Source organism: Triturus cristatus, chromosome 2_2 (genome assembly GCF_964204655.1).
Source record: "Triturus cristatus chromosome 2_2, aTriCri1.1, whole genome shotgun sequence".
In the NCBI taxonomy this organism is placed as follows: domain Eukaryota; kingdom Metazoa; phylum Chordata; class Amphibia; order Caudata; family Salamandridae; genus Triturus; species Triturus cristatus.
Genome location: NC_140582.1, coordinates 651153780 through 651179387, shown reverse-complemented (window position 1 = coordinate 651179387; position 25608 = coordinate 651153780).

The window sequence follows — 25608 nt, the reverse complement described above, 5'->3', positions numbered from 1 at the left end:
GTACGATTCGTACGGAAATGGTATTTCCATGCGAATCGTACTTCCATGTTTGTATATTTTTACGACCGGGTACGCGTCGGACGGAGAATATGCTCTGTCCGACGGTTCGTACCCGGTTTTTACAGGATCGTGATCGGCACCTCTGTAGTGTTTGACGTATGCACAACCAAGGAAGAATGTAAATTCGTTTTTATGTTCTGAAGAGCCATGCTTTTGGCCTTGAATGACCAAGTATCACTTCCCAACGAGAAATATAGCTTCCTACTCTCTCTCTATTATTCATTACTCATGAGTTCAGATTATAAATGTTTGCCTTGTTTTTGTAAAGTGGCCCTCTGGCTAATGTATTTTAGCGAAGAGGCTGAACCTCCCCCACCAGACCTAACATTTCCCCATTGCAACTTTCTGATTTGGGGGAAACGTATAGCCGCAGCCTGTAACAGCTGTGATAACCTTGCTGTGGCAATTGTATTGATTGATAATCTGCATTTAACACATAAAACATTGAATCTTGGATGATCTACGTCCATCCCTTGTGGCAAGAGCATATACCCTAACAAAGGATACCATTTTCTAATTGAATTCATATCTTCAACATCTTGGCATAAAGCCTCTTTTGCCTAGGTCTAGATTCACCTGTTTGACTCAATATGTTCAATATAATTATCAGAAGAAATCATGTAAATGCAGCACATATACTTACTGTAGCTGAAGATATCGTTGATGAACTCCTAAAGGGCAGCTGCAACAGTAAATACCCAGAGGACATGGCTAATACGAATAATTTAGTCAAATCTCTTAAAAGTTGTTTTTCACTTGTCCGTATACTGAATTCTGAACAGGTGATGTGCTGCACTGTGACCGAAAATAGGCCCGGGCACCAAATATAAAAGTGACTCCATTGATGAATGAGACAGCTAAAAAAGTGGCCCACATTTGCAAATAGGGCAGTTTTTAACATGTGAAGACACGCTGTATAGGTGTTTTGAAGGGTATGTGGGACTGCATGCATTTGTACTTGTAGCAGAAATTTTTTGTTTTAATATGAGGGAAATAACAATAAAAACGGGTCCACCAGACCATAAAACAAACCTACAAACAGACAAAATAAGCCCAGGGAAAGCCAATAGGTCTCACCTAAGTTAGAGATATTGGCTTTGCCAATGTCTTTTAGCCATGTTGTAGAGCATTGTGGCTATTGTTCAGCATGGCTAAATGTTAGTGGCTAGCATAGTGGAGTAGAGTGGAGTGGCATAGATTAGCATAGAGTGGAGATGAGTGTCACAGAGTGGCATAGAATAGAGTGGCTTGGGGTGGCAAAGAGTGAGGAGTGGAGTGGCCTACAGTGTAGTGGCATAGAGTAGAGCTTAAAGTAGTGTGACATAGAGTGTCATAGAGTAAAATGGCAATAGGACTTGCTTATGTGAGAGCTTTGGGCTTTGCCTATGTTTTTTTTCCATGTTGTTTAGCAGTGGAGCTGCTGTTCAACATGGTTTAAAGTTATTGGTGTGGCGTAAAGCAGAGTGCCATAGAGGAGTGTGGTGTAGAGAAGAGCGGAATAGAGTGGAGTGGCCTAGAGTGAAGTGGCATAGAGTAGAGTGGTGTAAAGTGACACAGAGTGGAATGGAGCGGCATAGAGTGGAGTGCAGTTGAGTGGCGTAGGGTAGAGTGGCATAGTGTGGAGTGGCGTAGGCTGGAGTGGAGTGAAGTAGAAGAGTGGCATAGAGTAGAGTGACATGGAGTAGATTTGCATAGAGTGGCGTACAGCAGAGTGGGGTGGGGTTGCATAGAGTATAGTGTCGTGGGTTGGAGTGGTGTGTGGTGTAGAGTAGAGTGGCATAGAATGGAGTCATGTACAGTAGGGTGGCGTAGGGTGCCATAAAGTGGCATTATATGTAGTGGTGTACAGCGGACTGGCAAAGAGGAGAGGATGTGGTCCGTCGGCTGCGCTGCCGCCTCTGGTGCAGGAAACCAGGGTTCAAGCCTCGAGGTCGTGTCCACATCCTGTGATTGTGGGCAAATCACTTAATCTCCCCGTGCCTGAATGTGTAATGTAAATACGGTGCTATGTAAAGCGCTCCAATACCTTCGGGTCGAGTTCTCGCTATATAAATATGCAACAAAAAAACAGAGAGAGTGCTGTAGATTAGAGTAGTATATAGTGGGGTGGAATAGAGTTGTGTGGAGTAGAATGGAGTGATGTAAAGTAATTGGCAAAGCCACTAGCTCTCAAATAGGCAAGTCCTATTGCCACTCTACTCTGTGCCACTCTACTCTACGCCACTCCACTCTACTCCACACTACTATGCTCCGCACCACTGCACTCTATGCCACCCCACTCATCGTGGATTAGAGTAGAGTGGAGTGTCATGGATTAGCGTAGAGTCGCATTGCGTGCTGTGATGTGAAGTGGCATAGAATGGTGTAGAGTAAAATGGAGTGGCATAGAGTGGCATTGTGTTGAATGAAATGGACTAGAGTGGCATAGAGTAGCAAGTGAGAGTGCCAATGAAAACAACTTATGGTGCTGTGGCGGGTTGTAAACTCACTGAATTATAAACAATACGTCTCACAGCACAGACAGAACAGACTATAGAGCAATCACTGCCTGATTACTCTAAAGACAGTCCACCCTGGAGGGTATGTATTATTTATGGTTAAACCTTAAACTGTCAATATAAAGTGTAGTTTCAGTTTGGCAGTGATAATAGACTGTCCTGCCACAGGTTGAAGGTAATTGAACATTTTTGCTCAAATATGTTCCAGGTGTTTTTTCAGAATGTCTTTGTCTTAATTTGATAGTGCATATATCATCTAATTAGCAATTCCTGTATCTAGTTGCATGTTAATTGGTACAATGGCAGTTGAAAGTGCTATGAGGCACTAACGTATCAGCTTCCTTGTAACTGAATACACTAGCTAAGTGTGGAGTTCAGGTGTAGTCCAACGTTCTCGCCACAACGGTCTGATTTTTACTTCTCACAGCTGGATAACAATGAACAGACCACTGCCCTGGGTGAACTGAACGATCAGAAGAATAGCTAGATTCTTGTCAGTGAGCACAGGCAGTTCTCGCTGGGGACAGCACGTTCTCCACATGTTCATGGCAGGGCCCTTCAGATTGGTGGCCCAGGTGTTTCACTGCTAGCCCGAGGACGTGTTCAAGGAATAGGTGTGCCAGCACATTGTTTTAGAGAGGTTCCGCTGTTCCAGCTCGATTGTTCTGGTGGAAACACGCATTTTATCACCATTTGTTTGATCCAAGGAATGTTAATGTTACCTATTTAGCAGTCAGTGACGGCATTTACATCTGATAGACTCCCTCTGCCCCATCACTCATAGGGGTGTTTAACCCTTTATTGCTTAGAATAAATAAGCACTGACATAGCCAGCAGATTTGCTCCTGCAGCTAGCCTTTTGGCTTGTCATTGTTTCCTTTTATTATAGTTTCTATTAAATTGTATTGTTGGTGGAGCTGCTGGGCACTAGCCAATTCGTTTTTTTAAAAACATTTGCTGAAAGCAGAAATGTTGTTTGGTATCAAAAAGCATGCATTGCCAGAGTACTCCCTAGCAGTTCTTTGTATGAGGATGTTCTCCTTGTGAAAGAGCAAAATTATGTTGCTCACAGTGAAGCTATCCAATGACTGAAGTTGGCTGTCATACTATCCCATCCTGTAAGCTGTATTGGGAGTGGGTGGAAGAAATATGTGAATGATATAACAACACACCAGTGGACAGTGCATTAAGAGGGCTGGCTAAACATATACTGCTGAGCTCTCCTGAACGAAGAGCTTGTTATCGAACTGACTCAGCACTGTCTGTATACAATACACCAACATTCCCTTCTAAAAAGGATGACAATGCCATGTGTTGGCTTGAAGATTTTTATTGTCGGACTTCTATCATATGCATTTTGACTGCACAAGCAAGGCTGAGTTTCCGCTGAAATGCATACAATGAAAGTCCGACAATCAAATTCTTCAAGCCAACACACGGTGTTGTCATCCTTTTTGATGGAGGATATTGGTGTAATATATATATAGGGAGAGTTCCGGATTGAGAAGCTAAGCCAAGCTCACCAGGAACAAAAGGAAAGGAGGAGGGAAAAACAGGAGGAATGAGCCAGGGAAGAGAAAATGAGAGAGGAGAAACTGAGGGAAAGGGAGAAAACAGAGAGAGTTGGAAGAGAAACAGAAGGAAAGGGAAAGAGACCTGCAAAGGTAAAGGATAGCCCTTGAGAGAGAGAGAAATTTAGGAGGACAGTAATGAAAACTCCATCTGGGTGACTCTGCTTCCAGTTCAGGCCAGGTTGTGACCAAGGTTCCAAAAGATCTTGTGCATGTGTATGTGTATATGATAGGTCAGTTTATTTTGGAATGGGTAGTGAGCTTTGAGGTCGCTTGTAAAGCCCAGGCCTTAAATGAGCTTTCTAAGGCAGCTGCCTTAATGGGGCGCATGCCATTGGAAAGGACAGCCGTCATTGGGAGAATGCCTGTGGCAGACCGGATGGTCTATGAGCGAATGAAGGAAGCTTAGGCGGTTTGGTCTAAGGCCAGCTCATTGTTGGGCCATTTGCCTCCCCTTACATTCAGGCAACAAGTACATCTTGGTTTTGGTGGATAATGCCACCATGTACCCTGAAGCTGTGCCTCTGAGAAGTGTTACTGTAGAAATGATAGCGAGATCTCCCAGGGATTTTTTCTCTGGTCGGATTTTCAAGGACGGTAATTTCTGACCAAGGAACTAACTTCATCTCTTCCTATATGAGGGAGAAGTGGGAGCAAGCTGGTGTGACATACAAATTCTCCACAGCATTTCACCTACAAACCAATGGTTTGGTGGAGCGGTTTAACAAAACACTGAACAGCATGATTGAAACTCTGCCTGCGAACCTCGAGAGGAAGAGGAATCTTCTCCTGCCATGTCTCTTCTTTGCCTACTGAGAGTAGCGTTCAGCTCCTTTGAAATTCTGTATGGACACCTGGTGTGGTGTCCGCTTGCCTCAGTAAGAGAAGGTCGGGAAGGAACCTCAAAGTCTCCACAGAAGGATGTGGTGGACTATGTGATTGGCATCAGGAAGTTGATGGCGAACTACATGAGTCAGGCAAAGGAAAACCTTCAGGCTAGCCAATTGCTGATGTAGGAATGGCATGACCAGAAAGCTATGCTGATTGGGTATCAGGAAGGTCAGGAGGTGTTAGTGCTAAAGTTTATATGTGTCAGGGCTTTGGAGGACAAATGGTGTGGGCCATACACAGTAGTTCAGAGAATGTCTGAGGCAAACTACTTGGTGGAAACAGGTGCCACAAGGCAACCCAAGAGGGTGCCCCATGGGAACAGGCTGAAGACTTACCTCCGGAGAGACTACACAGTGAATGTCATGGCTATGGCTGAGGAATTTGAGGAAGACAGTGAGTCTCTTCCTGACTTACTGCATAGTGACATGAAGAATGGCACTGTGGAAGGGGTTCAGTTAGCTCCTGAGTTAATGCCTAAGCAGCAGAGAGAGTGTAGAGAGGTGCTGGGACTGTTTGCCAACCTCTTCTTGCTGACTTTAGGGTTGACACCTGTCTGTGTGCATGACATAGATATGGGTGACAATCTGCCAGGGAAGGGTAGAATGTACAGAATGTTTGACCGGGTTCAGGGATGCATTAAGGCAGAAGTTGCCAAAATGTTGGACCTGGGAGTCACTGAAAGAACTTGTAGTCCTTGGTCTAGTTCTAGTACCACAGCAAGGGTCTACTGACTTGCGGTTCTGTGTGGACTAGAGTCTTCGATGAGGTAACAAAAACTGATGCCCATTGAAATCACTGGAGCGGATGAGCTTGTGGATCTTCTAGGTGCTGCAAAGTACTTGAGCACCTTAGATCTGGACAGTGAATATTGGCAGATCTCTTGGGCACCAAATGCTAAGGAGAAGATTGCCTTTTCTACACCAGAGGGTCTGTATCAGTTTAAAGTGATGCCCTTTCGATTGAAGAATGCTCCTGACACTTTTCAATGCCTGATGAACCATGTTCTCGCGGGTTGGAGGAGTTTTGCTTGGCCTACTTAGAAGTTACAACAGTGTTCAGCAATTCAAGGAAGGACCACCTGGGGCACCTGGATCAGGTGTTGACAAGGATACAGGAGGCAAAACTGACCATCAAGGCAACAAAGTGTCAGGTGGGTCAGTCCCCTTGGGCATCAGGTGGAGAACAGGAAGGTTGCCCATTGGATGCCAAGATTCAGTCTGTGATGGAGTGGGAGGTACTTGCTACCCAGACTGAAGTGAGGGCCTTTTTAGGACTCACTGGGTATTACAAAATCTTTGTGGATAACTATGGAATATAGTTGACCTGTTGACTGCTTTGACCTCTAGGAAGCAGCCCAGGGGGGTAATATAGACTGCAGTGTCAAAAGAAGGCACTATGCACTGCAACAGTGCTGAAAGCACCTGACTACAGTCAGCCTTTCATTGTACAGACCGATGCCTCTAACAAAGAAGTTGGAGTGGTGTCAGCTCAACTGGATGACAAAGGTAGCGGGCTGCTCGGTAGCCTTTATTAGTAGGAGAAATGGGAGGGTATTCAGAAGGAGTGGTTTGTCATAGTGTGGGACTTTTGTAAGTTAAGCCCATATTTGTTTGAAAGTAAGTTTGTGGTGCAAACAGAGATCATAAGCCACTGAGTTGTTTGATGACTATTAAGGGAGAAAATCCCAAGTTGTTGAGATGGTCTATTTCTGTGCAAGGGTTGGACTTTGTAGTGAAGCATTAAGCCATAGGAATGCTGATGGACTTTTTCGCCGGTTTTACGGATCTAACCACCCAACCTCTCCAGGTTTGGAGTTGGATCTGGGTATTCTGATCTGGGAAGAGTGTCTTTTGTAATGGAAAAGTCCTCTGCATGGTAAAGACGTGTGCCCCTTCTCTCAGTGCCTAACTGTACTCTTGTCTGGATCCCTAATGCTGATATTTTGTCATATGCAAACACAGATTATGCATGTGTGCCATGACATAGGCCTACCTCACGGATGATGGTTTTATTGGATTGAGAGGGGTGCTCAAAGAGCTACCCTCATAGTGGTGGAAGGCTACCGCCTTCACCAGGAGTTAAACAGGTCAAGCGTGTTGGTGGCAGCATACTGTGTGGTGTTCAGTAGTAGTGAACAGGATTTTTTTACCCTCTGTCACTGGAGTGAGGCCTGCAGGCTCATTCCCCTTTTTAAAGGTTCTGCTGGTGTGTGCTTAACTCACCCATGGCCTACAGCAAGTAGATGTGGAGTGCAGCGTAGCACAGGAGTAATGATTCTGTGTTGGTTATATGTGTGCCAGGGAAGGGTACAGTACAGGGATAGAGCAGGATTGTAAAATGCATGTGTGGTTAGTGCGTGTACTGGGTGAATGTATGCCTGTGAGGAATAGATTACACGAGAAATGTAGTCTTATGTAGTACATGCATATTGAAAATATGCTCTCGGTGTATATGTACTTACAGGAAGTACAACACATGAAGTGTGAAGTGATGTGAAGCACACATATAGTGAGTGTGTGGGTTGGCACTGTCTGTAAACAGCACACCCTGGTTATATATAGAAAAGCTTCAGTGCTGAACAGTGCATACAGACTGTGTGTGTGCTGAATGCATGTGTACATAAAAGGGTGCAAATCGATGGAGGTACTAGTGCTTGAGAGTAAGTATGCTGTGGACATGCCCTGAGTAAATATGCCTGCAGTAGCACATTAAATAGAGAACCTGGGTTCCATTTTGGAAATCTCTGGTGTCAAAAATGGGGTCTCTAGTTGCAGTGGTTTGCACCCTGTGCAAGTAGGGACCCTCACTCTAGTCAGGGTAAGGGAGCCATACAGCTTAGATAACCCCTGATTCTCCCCTTGGTAGTGTGGCATGAGCAGTCAAGCTTATTTCAGAGGCAATTTGTAAAGTATTTGTGCACACGCAATGTAACACAGTGAAAACACTATGAAAGGGGCCCACACCAGTTTAGAAAATAGCCAATATTTATCTGAACAAAACCAAGCTCAAAACAATCCAACATACACAAGTCAAAAAATCACTTTTGAAGATTAAGCAAGTTTAGTCCATAGAGATCAATGGATGCACTTATTTATGCACGAAGTGTCTTAGATGCGTCAGAAATGAAGGATGGTGCAAGGTGCAAGGTAGGTGAGGTGAGGCTCAAGAAAAACAAAGCGGAGAGTTGGTTCCTTACTACACAGGGGAAGTGATGTGTCAGTTCCTTACTGCTGGGCAGGGGAGGTGATGTGTCAGTTCCTTACAGGCAGGAAAGGTGATGCGTTGGTTTCCGGACAAGCGGTCACGGTTTCTTACTGCAGTGCGGTGTTGACGAAAAATCAGCATCGAGAGATGACTTGTTGAAAATCCAGACAAGCTGTATAAATGCGATATTGGGGATGCTGGCTCTGCGTTGATTCCACTGCCACAAAGCCGGCGCTGTGTTGCAGTCAGAGCAGATTTCATGGACGTCTGCAACACGAGGCATGAGACTCAAGTTGCAACGATTTTTCTGATGCGCTTTGAAGGTGAGCTGGGGCCTGCGGTGGAAGCAGTGGTCAATGCTTCCAGTGGGAACCTTGCTTCAGGGCAGGCAGTGACTATGCATCAATCTTTTTTAGTGGTGCATCAACAACACAGGTACTGGAAGTCAATGCGTGGATCTTCTCCTTAAGATCACCAGGTTACAATTCCATGGTCCCAAGAACTGAATTTGGCACCACTTACTAAGTCAGGAATCTCAGCAGAAGAGCTTCTTAACAGGAGGCCAGCATGCACAAGCCCTTGGAGGACGTTGGAAGCAGGATGCAGAAAGCAAAGTCTAGTCCTTCCGCTCACAAGACAGAAGCAGCAAGCAGCAGGCCAGCACAACAAAGCAACAGGCAGAATGGCAGTCCCTCCTACAGCATCCAGCTCTTCTTACTGGCAGAATGTCCTCAGTCCAGACCTGTTCTGATTTTGGGGTGTCATAGGCCCAATACTTATACCCCTTTCTTCCTTTGAAGTAGGCAAGCGGTCTGTATAGTGCACAAGACCCTGCCTTTCCCTGGAATCACTGACAGATTATCGACTACGAAAATATCGAGGTGCAGAAATATCGACACAAAAATATCATTGTCCAGGATATCGAAGTCCTATCTACATAATGGTAAGTACAAAAATATCGAAACAAAAATATCGTTGTTAAAAATATCTTTTTTTTAAAATGTTTAATAAACAAGGTAACATAAAGGAAATATTACATAATTAAAAAAACATAGTTAGAATTATTAGAAAATACATCTAATGTAAAAATTAATTAAACATACATATATATAAAATGTAACATATACATTTACTTAATAATATTGATAAAAATTATTTTAATAAATTATAAATTGTTAGAAACATATTAAAAATTATAAACACACATATACACATACACCAATAACATAGAAATACAAGTTAATTAAAATATTTTTTTTAAATTAATCTTTTTAAAATACAGTTTAAACTACATTAACTGAAACGGTAAAGAAATTGTTGGATAGTGGAGGAGTAAAAATTACTATTCACACTCCAGAGAGTGCTACAGTAGAGAAAGTGTTGGATAGCGTAGGGGTAAAAATTACTATTCCCACTCCAGAGAATGCAACAGTAGGGAAAGTGTTTGATAGCGTAGGGGTAAAAATTACTATTCCCACTCCAGAGAATGCAACAGTAGGGAAAGTGTTTGATAGCGTAGGGGTAAAAATTACTATTCCCACTCCAATGAGTGCAACAGTAGGGAAAGTGTTGGATAGCCGAGGGGAATAATTTAATATTCCAACTCCAGGGAGTGCAACAGTAGTGAAAGAGTTGGATAGCGGAGGGGTCAAAACTTACTATTCCCACTCCAGTGAGCGCAACAGTAGGGAAAGTGTTGGATAGCGTAGGGTAAAAATTACTATTCCCACTCCAGAGAGTACAACAGTAGGGAAAGCGTTGGATAGCAGAGGGGTAAATATTACTATTCCCACTCCAGCAAGTGTAACAGTAGGGAAAGTGCTGGATAGCGGAGGGGAATAATTTACTATTCCCACTCCAGGAAGTGCAACAGTAGGGAAAGTGTTGGATAGCGAAGGGAATAATTTACTATTCCCACTCCAGAGAGTGCAACAGTAGGGAAAGTATTGGATAGCGTAGGGGTCAAAATTACTATTCCCACTCCAGCAAGTGCAACAGTTGGGAAAGTGTGGGATAGCGGAAGGGAATAATTTACTATTCCCACTCCAGCAAATTAATTAGCATTAATTTACAAACTATTCATTGATTAAAAATAATTTACCTCACACCATATTCCCCTATAAAGGACACCCCCAATGTCGTAAAATATGACACAATTAACATCATTATTTAACAATTATTTACTCAATTAACAAGCAATTTATAAACAATTATTAATAAATTAATTCACACAATTAACACTATAAAACAACATTAAATAAATATTTTATAAAAATATAAAAAATGTATTAAAATTTAATTACTGCAAAAAAGAGGGGGACCCCCTGCAGGGAATGCGAAACTCCTAGGGCAGGGTAAATAACAATATAAACAAAATCACCTAGGCAGTCTGAAAAGGACAACTATACATAGGATATTATAAAACATGTGAAAGGAGACACAGTGTGCAAAATATAAATAAAAACGTATTTAATTTTTTATTTTCTATTTTTTATAACGTGTAGATTGCACAGAAATGTATAGGTTGATAATGAGCAATTCTACAATGAAAATGATAATTAAGCAATATCAGACAAAACAACATCTTTGATGAACCAAAATCACATATAAGATACAATAAACAACAAGTACAAATACAAAAAAACAAACGAAGTGGCTGAGGTCGAGATGTCCTCAACGCGCGTTTCGACGCTAGCAAGGCGTCTTCATCAGGAGAGCCACAGAATCCTTTATCCTATCGATATACAAAAATATCATTTGAATAGACAGCATACAAAAATAGATAATTATTTAAATACATTGAGTAAAAACACTGTGGGCCTTCACAAATAGTATTTATACAACAGTAAGATGCTGTCAGTGCCAACCATGACTTAAGTTCCCAAACTAGGAAGCGAAAGGAATAATGTGAATGTGAAAGGAAGAAAGGTATTAAAGTGTGATGTTTATCAAGATAGGGCCAGTGATGAATGAACATAAACACTACAGAGTATAAACAGAATAAGGAAGTGCCATAAATAAATGGAACATAGAATGAAAAAAAGAAGGGTGACAAAAAATAAGACAAAAGAAATTAAAGAACCCGTAAGTGACCCAATAGATATTTTTGTGAAGAAAAAAAGAGAGAGAAACAGAGTCTTACTAGTAATATTCGTAACTGGATATAGGGATGTCAAGACAAGATGTCGACAGAAAAAATATTCTGTATTGGAATGAGAGAAAAACAAATTGAGAATCTACCAATTCAGAGTTAGATTATAATCCCTATTTATAGGGAAAAAAAACTCGAGCAGATTGACTACATTAATAATAAAATGCTTACAGATATGGCAAAGCGAAATGATCAAAGAAATCGATGAAAAGAAGCCTCTAGGTCCAGGATAAGTACACAATCGATTCAGAAAGTTACTAGAACAAAAACCAGAAAATAAATGGAATGAATGAAGAGGTAACAAAAACCAATGAAGAATGAATATGCAACAAAGGCATCAAAAATACACCAAATAGTAACAGAAAGGTACCTGCAGAATTGTTCCAGTAGAATTATGAGATAATATGGAGAGTCAATCGGATGAATATCATTCGAATACAGCCCAATAGGAATAGAATGTTCCAGATGGGCTCGGGGTGACCCGGCGTGAAACTAAACGATATGGGTGTATATACACTAAAAATGAAACAGACAAAGGAACATAAAATACTAAGCATGTACTGATAGTTACAGATATATAGTGTTAGCGCAAAGAGCCAGGGGACAGAGGTTCTAAATGTAATCAAGAACAATAGCATACTGTAGTATACCAATGTAAAAATAATAGACTCAACTGGATACATGAGGAGGGTGTGGAGGAAACCAAACAGACAATAAATTCAGAGAAAAAATGCAGGGGGTGGTGGACCTGATACAGTCTCTAAAACAGAGAGAAAGTGAAACGAGACAGATGCGGTGTGACTCTATCTAGGGAGTATTTCAAGGGACAGATAAAGTGCGTAGAATAGACTCAGAGGAAATGCTTTAAATAAAAAAAAAAAGGGATTAGAGAGAAACTAGAAAAAAACCACAGGTGTGGCCGGGAAGAACTCTGCTGAAGACGGAACATCTAGATGGTGAGTCGAATAAGACAGAGTATAGGTATGCCAAAGGTCTCACAAAAGACTTACTTGATGAAATGCAGGAATCAAACGCAGCAACGGGTGTGGACCACAGGCATGGGTGGAGAGACACGCCAAATGTCCCGATAAATACGGATACGAAGAGTCACGTGGTGTCACTGGGGTGAGCTGGTGAGCTAGAAAGCGGACCATAGGCTGAATAGCTAGTTTGGATAGCGCGAGAATGCCAGAAATCACGTGATGATGCTAGAGATAAACTAAAGAAAATCAGCAAGCTAGAAAACGGACAATGCATGAGATCGAGATGCAAGATGCCGTGAAACCTCATAGAAAAGCATAAATAAATAAATTAAATGACAAACGGTAGATAATGTGATGCGCTCACTGAAGTTGATAATACTAAACTAAAAAAAGTATATATATATTCTGTTGAAAAGTAAAAATGTGGATACAAAAACCGAGAAAGATAAAAAAGAGAGAGAAAGTAGTGATAATCATTGAAGAAGAGAGAGGAGATGCAATATAGAACAGCAGGAACAAGATAAGGGCTGGACAATGGGCAACAGATAATTAGAATCTGTTGTATAAGATGGCATTTTCCCATGGTAGTTCGTTGTTCAGTCCTTTATGGAAGGTATTAAGAGTGAAAATCCAGAAGACTTCTCGTTTTTTGTGAAGTTCTTCACTCTGTGTGACATTCTCGTTATTAATTTTTTCAAGAATATGCCATTTGATGTCTACGGCAGAGTGATGTTGTTCTTCGTAGTGTTTGGCCATGGGGGCCAACAGATTGTTGGTTCGGATGGCTGAACGGTGCTCATTAAGACGGGTGGCAATGGGTCTGGAGGTTTCTCCAACGTAGCCGAGATTGCACGGACAAATGATCAAATAAATGACATTATTTGTCCGGCAATTAGTCATAGATTTAGAGTTGGTGGTATACCCATTGAGGGTGATGGTACAGCCTTCTATTGCTCCGTCACATGCTTTACAATTAGAACGTAAGCATTTGAATGTGCCTTTAATGGGCAGCGTCCCATCAATAGTTTTCTGTAGGAAAGGGACATGAGTATTGAAACTCGAGCTTACAATAATGTCCTTCAAGTTTTTATTACGTCTGTGTGCAAACAAAGGTTTCTTGAGTTGAGGAGAATCTTGTTCAGAGTTGAGTATATGCCAATTGGCATTAATGATGCGACGTACTAGGGATTATAATCTAACTCTGAATTGGTAGATTCTCAATTTGTTTTTCTCTCATTCCAATACAGAATATTTTTTCTGTCGACATCTTGTCTTGACATCCCTATATCCAGTTACGAATATTACTAGTAAGACTCTGTTTCTCTCTCTTTTTTTCTTCACAAAAATATCTATTGGGTCACTTACGGGTTCTTTAATTTCTTTTGTCTTATTTTTTGTCACCCTTCTTTTTTTTATTCTATGTTCCATTTATTTATGGCACTTCCTTATTCTGTTTATACTCTGTAGTGTTTATGTTCATTCATCACTGGCCCTATCTTGATAAACATCACACTTTAATACCTTTCTTCCTTTCACATTCACATTATTCCTTTCGCTTCCTAGTTTGGGAACTTAAGTCATGGTTGGCACTGACAGCATCTTACTGTTGTATAAATACTATTTGTGAAGGCCCACAGTGTTTTTACTCAATGTATTTAAATAATTATCTATTTTTGTATGCTGTCTATTCAAATGATATTTTTGTATATCGATAGGATAAAGGATTCTGTGGCTCTCCTGATGAAGACGCCTTGCTAGCGTCGAAACGTGCGTTGAGCACATCTCGACCTCAGCCACTTCGTTTGTTTTTTTGTATTTGTACTTGTTGTTTATTGTATCTTATATGTGATTTTGGTTCATCAAAGATGTTGTTTTGTCTGATATTGCTTAATTATCATTTTCATTGTAGAATTGCTCATTATCAACCTATACATTTCTGTGCAATCTACACGTTATAAAAAATAGAAAATAAAAAATTAAATACGTTTTTATTTATATTTTGCACACTGTGTCTCCTTTCACATGTTTTATAATATCCTATGTATAGTTGTCCTTTTCAGACTGCCTAGGTGATTTTGTTTATATTGTTAAAATGTAATTACTTCCCACCCTACTCCCCTCTCAACCCACAACCCGCTGCTAAAATAATGACACAATTAACAATAAATTAATAGAGATTAATAACCAATTAATAACTAAGTAATAATAAATAATTTACCACAATTAAGATTATAAAATATTAAATACATAAATATTGGTTAATAATAAATATTAATTAATTATAATTAAGTTACTTACCACTCTATTCCCCTATAAACTCAGAACCCGCCCCAAAGAACATAACACAATTAACATAACTATCAATTAATTAATTAATAATAATTAATAACCAATTATTAACTATTTTTTTTATAAATGCTAATAATTTTTTTTTTTTTTTTTTTTTTTTTTTAAGTTTTGAAAACCTTTATTTGAAACAGTACGGTACACAGCAAAGAGCCTACAACCCAGCGGGCCGGCCGCGAAAAACACATTTGGATGCATATCTGATCACACAGCCCCATGCCGTCAACCCGGAGGTACGGCGGCGTTAAGGAGTGTACACGTATCGTGAGGTAGAGAAGAATGTTACTTGTCTCAGACTTAAGCAAACAATCACAAATTTGGTCAGGTTGCCCAGGAGGCATAAAGTGCCGAAACTTCCAACTCCCCCCCCCTCCCCCTCCCGAAACATCGGTCAGCACTGCGTTTTATGTGTGCCCTTAGCTAGCCAGCACCCTCCCCCCCACTCCCAGCTCCCCGAGTCGCGGTAACACGGGTCTAATCGTCTCCGGGGTCATCTTGCACAATGGAAGGAGGTTCGCAGATTCCCCCCCTAAAATCATTCCACTTGGACCACACCTCAACCCACTTGCGCGGGCACCCTCTAGCCACATATACTGTCTTTTCCTGCAGCATGCACCAGTCCATGTCGCTGGTCCAGTCTGAGAGTTTCGGTGGTACAGCGCTGCCCCAGAGCCTGGCAATGTTTCTTTTTGCTACCATTTGCCCGAGCGTCACCCAGATCCTCCCTTTTGGCGGCAGGTCAGTTGGTTCCCATATGTTGAGGAGGCACCTCTTGGCTTCGGGGCGAATCTCCACCTCCCAGACCTCTTCCATCTCCCGCACCACCCTCCTCCAGTACCTCTGAACCTTTGGGCAGTCCCACAGCACGTGAAAAAAGGTTCCATCACCTCCGCACCCCCTCCTACATAGCGTCGTGTCAGCCCTACCCATCATATGTAATCTTGTGCAAGATATATAGACTCTGTGTAGGATCTTCAATTGGATGAGCCGCAATCTGGCCGATATCGCGACCTCACGTGGAGAAGCCAAAGCGTGCATCCATTCCTCGTCATCTATTTCCAGCCCTTCGGCGACCCACTTGTCTCTGAGGGGAAGGAGCAAGTCTGGGGGGTTGTTAACAAGTTTTTTGTAGGTGAGGGATATGGCGTGTTCCGCGAGGAGTCCGTCAAGCAGTCTATCCTCGAGCAGGGAGGCTGGCGGCAACTTGACCTCCTGTGGGATGTTAGCCTGCAAGGAGTGGCGCACCTGCAAGTATCTGTAGTATTCGGCATCTGCCAGTTCGTAGGCTTCCTGCATTTGGGCGAATGAGCGGACCCCGGCAGGTCCCCACATGTCTTTGATTTGAGAGATGCCGATAAGATCCCAATTGCGGAATCCTTTGGTGCGGCGCAGATTTCCCAACGCTTCCGAGGCCCATAGTGGCGTGGCCATCGTGAGGACTCCGGACCATCCGAGCTTTTTCTGTGCGATGTGCCACAGCTGTACCGAATGCAGTGTCGGCCCGGTGAGTTTGCGCGCCCCCCGTCTAGAGTAGAGTGCTATTTCGTAGTTCCCTCCGGGCAGCAGCCATCTATCCATGCCATAAGCCGGGTCATTCCCGTCCCCGTATGTCCCTTGGTTGATTGCGGATAGGTGGGCCGCCCAGTAGTACTTGCGAATATCGGGGAGAGCGATTCCCCCATCGTACCACCCCAGTGTCAGTTTGGCCAGTGAGATTCGGGGCTGCCCGGCCCAGAGGAGGTCGCGCAGCGCAGCTTCGATTGCTAGGAAGTAGCTGTTTGGGACCAGGTGCGGGTAATTTTGAAGTGCGTATAGAAACCGCGGGAGCGAGAGCATCTTAAATAGGGCTGCCCTGCCCAACAATGACAGAGGCAGATGCTGCCAGGATTTCGCCTCCCGTTGAAGCCGAAGGAGCGGCGGCTTGAGATTGTGTTCGTAAAGCAGAGCTTTGTCAACAGTGATATACACTCCGAGATATTTAAACCCGTCCTCTGCCACCCGAATAGGGCAAGAATCAGGGAGCCTGGGAGGGTCCCCGCGGAGGACGTATAGATGCGATTTGGCCCAGTTGACCCGGAAGCCAGAATTGCGACCGAAACTGTCCAATATATTCAGCGCCGCGATCAGTGACCCACGCGGCTTCGAGAGGTAGAGAAGTATGTCGTCGGCATATAAAGATATCTTATCCTCCCATCCCTCCGCCCATGTTATGCCCTGCACGGTGGCCACCTGTCTTATCCAGGCCGCGAGCGGCTCGAGGGAAAGGGCGAATAGGAGGGGGGACAGGGGACAGCCCTGTCGAGTTCCTCTGGCCAGCGGGAATACTTCAGACACCTTATTATTTACCAGCACCTGCGCCAGGGGTTCCGCGTACAGTAATCGCACCCAAGCGATAAATTGGGGTCCAAAGCCCAGCTTGCGCAGGACTGCGAACATGTAGGGCCACTCCAGGGTGTCGAAGGCCATTGTGGCATCCAACGAGACTACCACCGCGTCCTCTTGAAGACTGTGGCACTGCCCCAGCACCCCATGCAGTCTCCTAATATTGAGGGCCGTGTTGCGGTGGGGCATAAATCCCGATTGGTCAGGGTGGATTAGCGACGAGAGCACCGGCTTAAGCCGATTGGCCAGCGTCTTGGCAAGTATTTTAGGGTCCGCGTTTAGAAGCGAGATGGGTCTGTATGATGCGCAAGCGTCTTTGGGTTTACCTTCTTTCGGGATCGCCACTATGGTCGCTAACCGCTGGTCCCGGGGCAGCCGCCCTAGTGTTTTACTGCACTCGAACATGAGTTTGAGGTGCTTACTGGTGACGTCTGGCTGGAGTTTGTAGATCTCTATGGGTATGCCGTTCGGGCCGAGCGCTTTGCCAGGACGGAGGTCCCCTATCGCCTGCTGGAGCTCAGTCTCAGTGAGCGGGCTGTCGAGAGCCTCCCGATCTGTGTCCGAGAGAGTAGGCAGTCGTATGTCCGCGAGGAGGTCCATGGAGTCCTCCTCCGGCCTGTCCGACTCTCGCCTGTAAACCTGCCGGTAATAGTCGGCGAACTGTTGTACTATTTCCCTGGGTTCCGTGAGCACTCTCCCCGATTCAGTGCGCAACTCCGGCACCACCCTGCTGGCCTGTTGTTTCCGTTCCAGCCAGGCGATAAGTTTCCCGGCTTTGTCCCCCTGATCATATATCCTGCCAATTCTATGCCGAGCCACCGTCTGGGCCTCCTGGGACACCAGCGCTCTGTACTCCGCCGCCTTAAGCTGCATCGCGTGCCTGAGCTCCCGGTCGCCGCTGGTCGGTGCCTCCCTTTCTAGTTCCCCAAGTTGCTCCTCTAGCGCTACGGTCTGTTGGCTACGTTCCCGTCGCCGAGCCGCGATAGCCGATAGAGCCTCGCCTCGCACCACAGTCTTAAACGCCTCCCACAGGGTGGCAGGGGAGGCGACCGACCCATCGTTCTCTGTGAAGTAGCGCGTAATTGAAGTGGATATGTGTTTTCTAGTGACCTCGTGTTTCAAGTGCCAGGGATTAATTGGCGCAGTGCTGCCCTCCCGCCTACTTCCGAATGTAATCTGTGCAAGGAGCGGTGAATGGTCGGAGATACCCCTGGGGAGGAATTCGGCCTCCAATACCGCCATGTCGTGCTGGAGCAGGGTGAGGATGTAGTCCAGCCGTGAGAAGGAGTGGTGTGCGCCGGAGAAGAAACTAAAGCTACTTTCAGTGGGGTGGAGTAGGCGCCAAACGTCCGTCAGCCCGAAAGACTCGAGGAAGTCCGGCAGCCACCGTTGCCCCTGGGGCAGGTCTCTAGATGGTAATCTGTCTTGGGCTCCCGACGCCACAGCGTTCAAGTCCCCTCCCAGAACGAGCCGACCCTCGGGTAGCGATAGTAGGAGTGAGCCCAGGTCTTCAAAGGTCCGGGCCTGTAGGCCTGGGGGGATATAGACTGAAAGAAGATTGAGCGCCTGGCCCTCCCAGCGCCCCGACACAGCCGTGAAGCGGCCCTGCGGGTCGGTCTTGGTGGTGTCTACATGAAGGGGCAGCGAGCGGCGCAGGAGTATACCTACTCCTCTCGATCCAGTGGTGAAACCTGAGTGCGCTGCTAGAGTGTACCCATATCTATTTAGGGCGTAACAGACATTACCCAATAAGTGCGTTTCCTGCAGTAGCACCACATCTGGCTGGTGCCGTTTGAGGAACTGCAAAACTATAGTGCGCTTGAGTCTGTCCCCTAGACCGTTGACGTTCCAGCTGAGAATCTTAAGGCTTTTTTCCCACCGTCTAGCCATGGCTGTGTCGTAAGAGGGTGTCTTGTCCCACCACCCGGGCATCCGTTATGTGAGAATAATGTGCGTGACCGTAAAGGATCCCCAACTCCCACCCCTCCCTGGGTCCCACCCCACAATGATAAATCATACAAATGACAACAATCCCAACCGGCCGGACGTTCAACTCCCCCCCTCCCGGAGCTGGCCCTGACCTCCCGGCCCCCCCATCCCAAAACAACTCCCCCCACCCTGCCCCCTGCTCCGTGGGTCTAGAACTACCCACCACCCCAATTAGCAGAGCGCCTGTCGCCCCACCCCCCCCCGGTGAACCCACCGAGAAACTCAATTTGGGAAGTTCGTGGGCTAGTCCCCTGTGGTCGCCCGCCCGTGGTGTCCCAGTTCGTTCATCCCCCTTGTCACGGAGTCACCCATGGAGGGAAGCCACCCATGGAGGCAGTGAGGCGACCAGAGTACCCCAGAGTTAACAAATCTCAAAATAGAGGCACGTGAGGTATACATTACAGTCCGATGTCTTCCAGCGCTATTGCTCGTGGTCTCAGCGTGGCGTCCCTTCTCTGGACGAGCCCCAGCGGGGGCTGTTGGACCTGGAACGCCAGGACCGCTGACTCGGCGCACCACCCGCAGGGCGGCCTGACGCCGACTCCGTGGCGGGCAGGCCCGCATCTTGCCGCTGTAGTTCTCCACTCCGGGAGTCCTGCGTCGCCTCTCCCCCATCCAGCCACTCCTGCACCGCCTCCGGCGTGGTGAAGAAGAGGGATCGCCCATCCACGATGATCTTCAATTTGGCGGGAAAGAACATCATATATTTGATCCCACGCTCGCGGAGCGCCGCCTTGACCCCTTGGAAGGAGCGCCTTTCCCGTTGGACCTGGAGCGTGAAGTCGGGGAAGAACCGGATTGTGGCCCCCTCGTATCGTAGGTCACCGTGCTGTCTCGCCGCCTGAAGAATTGCGTCCCGGTCCCGGAAGTTCAGAATTTTGGCTATGATCGTCCGTGGCATGGCTCCAGGCTTGGGTCGTGGGATAGGGGCCCTGTGCGCCCGCTCAATGGTGAAGAGCTTCGAGAGACGCTTGGGTTTGAGGTGTCGTAGGATCAGATCCTCCAGGAAAAGCTCCACACTGTCTCCTTCAAGTCCTTCCGCCACCCCCACGACGCGGATATTACTTCTCCGAGCCCTCCCTTCTTGATCATCGAGCCGCAGGGCCATTAGGCGGTGCTGGTGTACTAGTTCGTTCACCCTGCCCTCAAGCCGCTTCTCCGAGTCCTGTAGGGCCTTAATGTCGACTTCATTAGTCTTGGATCGGTCAGTGGTTTTCCCTAGGTCAGCTCGGAGAAGGGCCACTTCAATAGTGATCTTGTCCATCTTGGTTTCCAAGTTCGTGCCCAGGGTTTGAATCGCAGCCATGATGGACTTCAGGGAAGGGTCCGCGGGGTCTGCATCATCCTTCGGAGCCCTTTCCGCCGGGGGTGGCGCCTTGGCTACTGTATATTGGTCAAGCTTGTTGGCCTGCGTTGCGGCTCCAGTCTTGGGTCGCATGGCGGTCCGGGCACCCTGTGGGCCGCAGGCGGCACCGCCCTCCGCAGAACCGAGGTGTCCTGAGGTCCGACCAGCTTTCACTGACGTAGCCCTTGGCCCACCGCTCTCGCCCAAGGATCAACAGAGGGAGGGAGATCCCCGCTGCCACAAAGGAGGCCCAGAATCCGTTACAGTACACCGTCCCACTCCCAGTCTGCCAGGCGGTACGCAGTAGCCAGTCGCGGCCGTGGGCCTCACCGGGTGAGTGGGCCGGGCGCTCCCACGCAGCAGGCCACCTTCTGCTCGACTGTGGCCACAAAATGGCGTCCCCTTCTATGCCCGGGAGTCACTCCGCCGCAGCCCCAGTCACGAGCGTGCACCTTCTCTAGGACGACTGGTGGTTCCTTGCGCATCGCCCAGGCGCCCCTTGATCCGGGCTGGGTCAACGGACGGAGGCTGAAGCCCAGAGCACTCTGCCAGGGAGCGAGAGGGGGAAGAGGGTCTCCGCCGCCACCAGCCGGGTCCGAGAAAGAGTAGAGCGGTCCGTCTCACCTCCGGGCAGCCAGGCGGTTCACAGCCCCAGGCGCGTCCCGAGGTCTCACCGGAGGGTAGGGCAGGGCGTCTCTCAGCGGCAGGCCCCCCTCCGCTCCGTCGCGGCCTCAAAATGGCGTCCTCCTCTCGGCCAGGGAAGCAGTCCGTCGCGGCCCCAGTCACGATCCCGCATCTGCTCCGAGGAAGCCGATGATCTCCGGCTCCGATTCGCGATGCACCGCTTTCTCCTATGACGGCGTCGCTCTGTGCGTGTCAGCGGGCAGGCCCACGCCGGGGCCTCAAGTGGCGTCGGGAGCCGCAGCAGAGTTCCGGAGCCGGGGCGTCCGGCCGCCGCCAACCACTGCGGCCACCCTCCTGGGTCGTGCGAGCGTCGCCTGGGGTCACCGAGCTGCCCTCCTGGGCACTGGGTCAGGGGGAGCCGGGGGAGCTACAAGGGCACTCCCCGCAGCGCGGATTAGGTCCGGATTTCGGTGGGACACCAACGGTCCCGGCGGAGCTCCGGGATCAGGCGGCCATTCACCTCGGCGCCTAGCCACGCCCCCCATAAATGCTAATAATTAACAATTATTAATTACCTTATTAAAATCAAATTACTTCCCACTCTACTCCCCTATAAACCCATAACCCGCTCCAAGAAATATAAAACAATTAACATAATTATCAATGAATTAATTATTATAAATACTAATAAAGAACAATTATTAATTACCTTATTATAATTAAATTACTTCCCACGCTATTCCCCTATGAACGCACAACCCGCTACGGAACTAAAACGCAAAATTTAATGAACATAAATATTTTTCAAACATACATAAAAAAAAAATACTTATACAAAAAAATTAAATCACATACTTTTATAATACATACTAAAATACATCACACTAATTTAAACATCGATATTATACACAATGATATTTTTACTAACGATATTACTAACTTCAATATTAACAAAAACAATATTTCTTACCTTACTGTCGATATTCTGGACCACGATATTCTTGCAGTCGATATTCTTGCACTACGATATTTACAACTCGATAATATGGTAGGTCGACATTAACAACTCGATATTCTGTCTGTTTACCCTTTCCCTGATATGGCTCCTGTCACACTACTGGAGGTTGGAGACAGCTTTGTGTGAGCTCAGGAAGGTCCATCAGCTTGGTGATGACACATCAGGATATGCAAGGCACACCTCAGCTCCCTTTGTGTGACTGTCTAGATTGAATGCACAAGAGCCCAACTGTGAGCCAACCCAGCCATTTTTTCTACAGATAAGCATAGGCACAGGATGGTTAAACAAGAAAATGCCCACATTCTAAAAGTGTGTTGTCATAGACAAGGGAACCCAAAAGTGTGTCAGGGACCATGGGTGTATTTATTTATAACGGAACAAGCTGTCACTTCCAAAGGCATATTTTCAACAATATACATAGAAATCAAATAATTTCTATACCAGCTTCAATAGGATCAAGTAATACATGATGTAGCATATGCTGTAAAATGTAATCAAAGATTCATTCCTGTATTTGCTTAACACAGATTGAATTGTGTAGTATTTAGCTCTGTTGCATGACTAAAGTTATTTGTTTTCTCTCAAAGACAAATCCTTTTGTTAGACATTAGGTTAGTCTGTTGAGTTCTGAGTTATCCCCCCCACACTAATGTCATGAGATGCCTGTTGTATCGTTCTTTAAATAGCTGCTTTAATTATGCTTCGCGACCTGACCTCCCTTTCCCCTGGTTGCTGGCTCAAACAGCGGGCATTGTGACATGAGAACTCACCTGTAATAAGTTATTACAGTTGAGTTCTGGTGTTATTAATTTTTAATCGACAAATGGGGGCGTCATAAGTTACCGATAATAAAGAAATAAGAAACCTGTTGTATACAGGGATTGCAGAATACCATAAGGTGTGGCATTAAGGGTGAGAAGTCATGGAAGGCTTTTTGCTTGAGGAGTATGGTCGTAAATTTGCACTTGTGCTTGGCCGGGAGCCTGGAAAAGACATCGGTTTGGATGAGTGTAATCTGTGCACTGTACGCCTTAGGCACTGTGAAGAAAATACTGCATACATGTTTGTGTAGGTTCTTGATATTGTTCAATTGTGGTTCTCGTCTTTGTTAGATGCCCTTGTCCTGTGGCTGTCAACCAAGTTGTATGCTACATTGTGTTGAGAGGGCTGACTGTGGACTGTAGAGCACTGTAGAACACTTGCCTTGAGTAAGGAAGATATCATAAACCGAAAAAAGATCATTTATCTTAGGGAACCTTCTTTTGTTTCCTATTGCCATTTTAAAGAAAGTTATTAGCGTTTCCTGTCTGCTGCATGACGTACTTCCTAAAGAAGAGTAGGTAATCAAGAAGTAGGGAAAGTAACAATCATAACTTGCTACCAAGTGGAAGTAAGTAGTAGCCAGATGCACACTATAAAATGAGATTCATAATGCAGCATCAATCCTCAGAATGGTAGCCCTCTGTGCTCTTGTGAGAAATATGCACGTTTTCGCATTCCCATATGCGGAGATCGATGGAGAAAACGGAGGGAGTACACAGGCAGAGAGTCGTACACTTTTACCAAACACAATAGGAGTTTTATGGCTGGTTCGGGCACAGCAGGCAAGCCATCTTAGACCTTCCTAGAAGAACTACACCCTATGCGAGGCAGAGGCAGAATGGAGAGCCAGACTATAGTCACCCATGGGCTGCTTCTGTGTGCACTACACCTACAAGCATCAAGAAGCTACCAATCCACACCAGGTGTGGCTGCAAGTGAGAAAGTGTCATTTAAGTGTTGTCTCTGGTGTCACACAGGTTATTAGAATCTGACAGTTTATGTATCCTGAAGAACAAAGTATTAACAGCTAAACATAGAAGCTGCACTGACCCACAATTTAAATGTGCACTTGCTTGCATTTCAAAGTTCGACTTAGGTGACATTTGAATTAAAATAAATGTTAACAAGAATAAGTGGTTTACAATTCTTATGTATCTCCTAGACTAACAGAATATGTTGAAACAATATTGAATTTCTGATGATTCATGAATTTAAAAATGTGTGCACAAATGTAAGGAATGCACTTCTCTGTTACATTTACTGAAATGCAGTAACAAAACTTTTTCCATTTGAAATGAAATGCATTACTTATAGTAATGAAATATTTTACTTTGAATTCATAAGTTTGCATATTATTTGTGTTTTATTAAAATGTATTAATTAAATGTATAGCTATAATTCTCTTGTGTTAGTATAAGTGAGGGTGGCAGAGCTGTGTTCTCAGTCACATGAAAATGATGAAACACTTTTTTAGCATGAACTCTTCTTTCAGATTTCCTTCCCATGAAAAGCACACTTCTCCTGACAGACCTCATTGTTTAAAGGGTAGAGAGGTACCCTTTGGCCTGAATGTAATTCATCTGTTTCAACCCTGCCTGGACTCACACAGATGGAAAATGTTCTTGTGGAAAGTTTGGGAAAGGAGGAGTATATGTCAATTCGGAGTAGTGTGATTTATTTTATTGGATGATGCCCCTTTAACGTGGCATGGGCTGATACTTTTGGCGATTCAGGATGTTTTATGGTTTTGATATGGCAGTGCTCAGTTGGACTTTACACAGATACTGCTTTATTCCTGACCCACGCACTTTGCTGATGAAGAGTCCCTAAATGCTTCACGCTTTGGAGAAGTATTTTCCTCTCTGCGTTTGCTCTCGATATGTCCTTTTGATACTTAGAAGTCATTACCTAATCCCCTCCAGAAGACTCTTGATCGAGCTTCTGATATGCTGACGCTTTACTTTTTATCTGTTTCCCCCCCCCACCCTAGCTAGTACTGTACAATCCGACATTGTCCTTTTTTCCGAATTATTTTGCCCTTTTGTGTTTTTGTATTTTGGCTGCATGTGTTTCGCCCCACACATGTATTTCCTGATTTAGTTAGTTGTAGTGTTTTCCACTGCCCGGCCTAAATTATGACTCTGCTTAGTTTGAAGTGACTAATGATTGCTAATCCTGAGCAGTGTTTGATTTCTGTACCTCAGCCTTATTTTTCTTGCATGTTTATTTTTGTTAATGCTAGTCTGGCTGAACATAATCTGTCAAATTAGATAACCCTTGGTGATTATGTATTTTTATAATTTGGCAATGTAAACAGTGTATATGACTTCAAGATATAGGGCCTATTGTAGGTAAATTACATTTACCACTTCATAAATACCGAATTTTACAGATTCGGTATTTATGAATCGGTAAATGTAATGTAGGTAAAAAAATACCGATTCGGTAAGTGTCGGTATTTTAGAATCGGTATTTACCGATTCGGTAATGGTAACCTGTATCTCATTGATTCCTATGGGCCAGGAGGCCCATAGGAATCAATGGGAAGCCAGTTACCATTACCGAATCGGTAAATACCGAATCGGTAATGGGGGGAGCGCAATCAAGGGTGGCAGGGTGTCACATTGACACCCTGTTGCACCCCTGATTCCTGCATGTGTGCACATGTGGCACACATACATGCCCTGAGGGCATGTGTGTCTGCCACATTGCACACATCTAAGG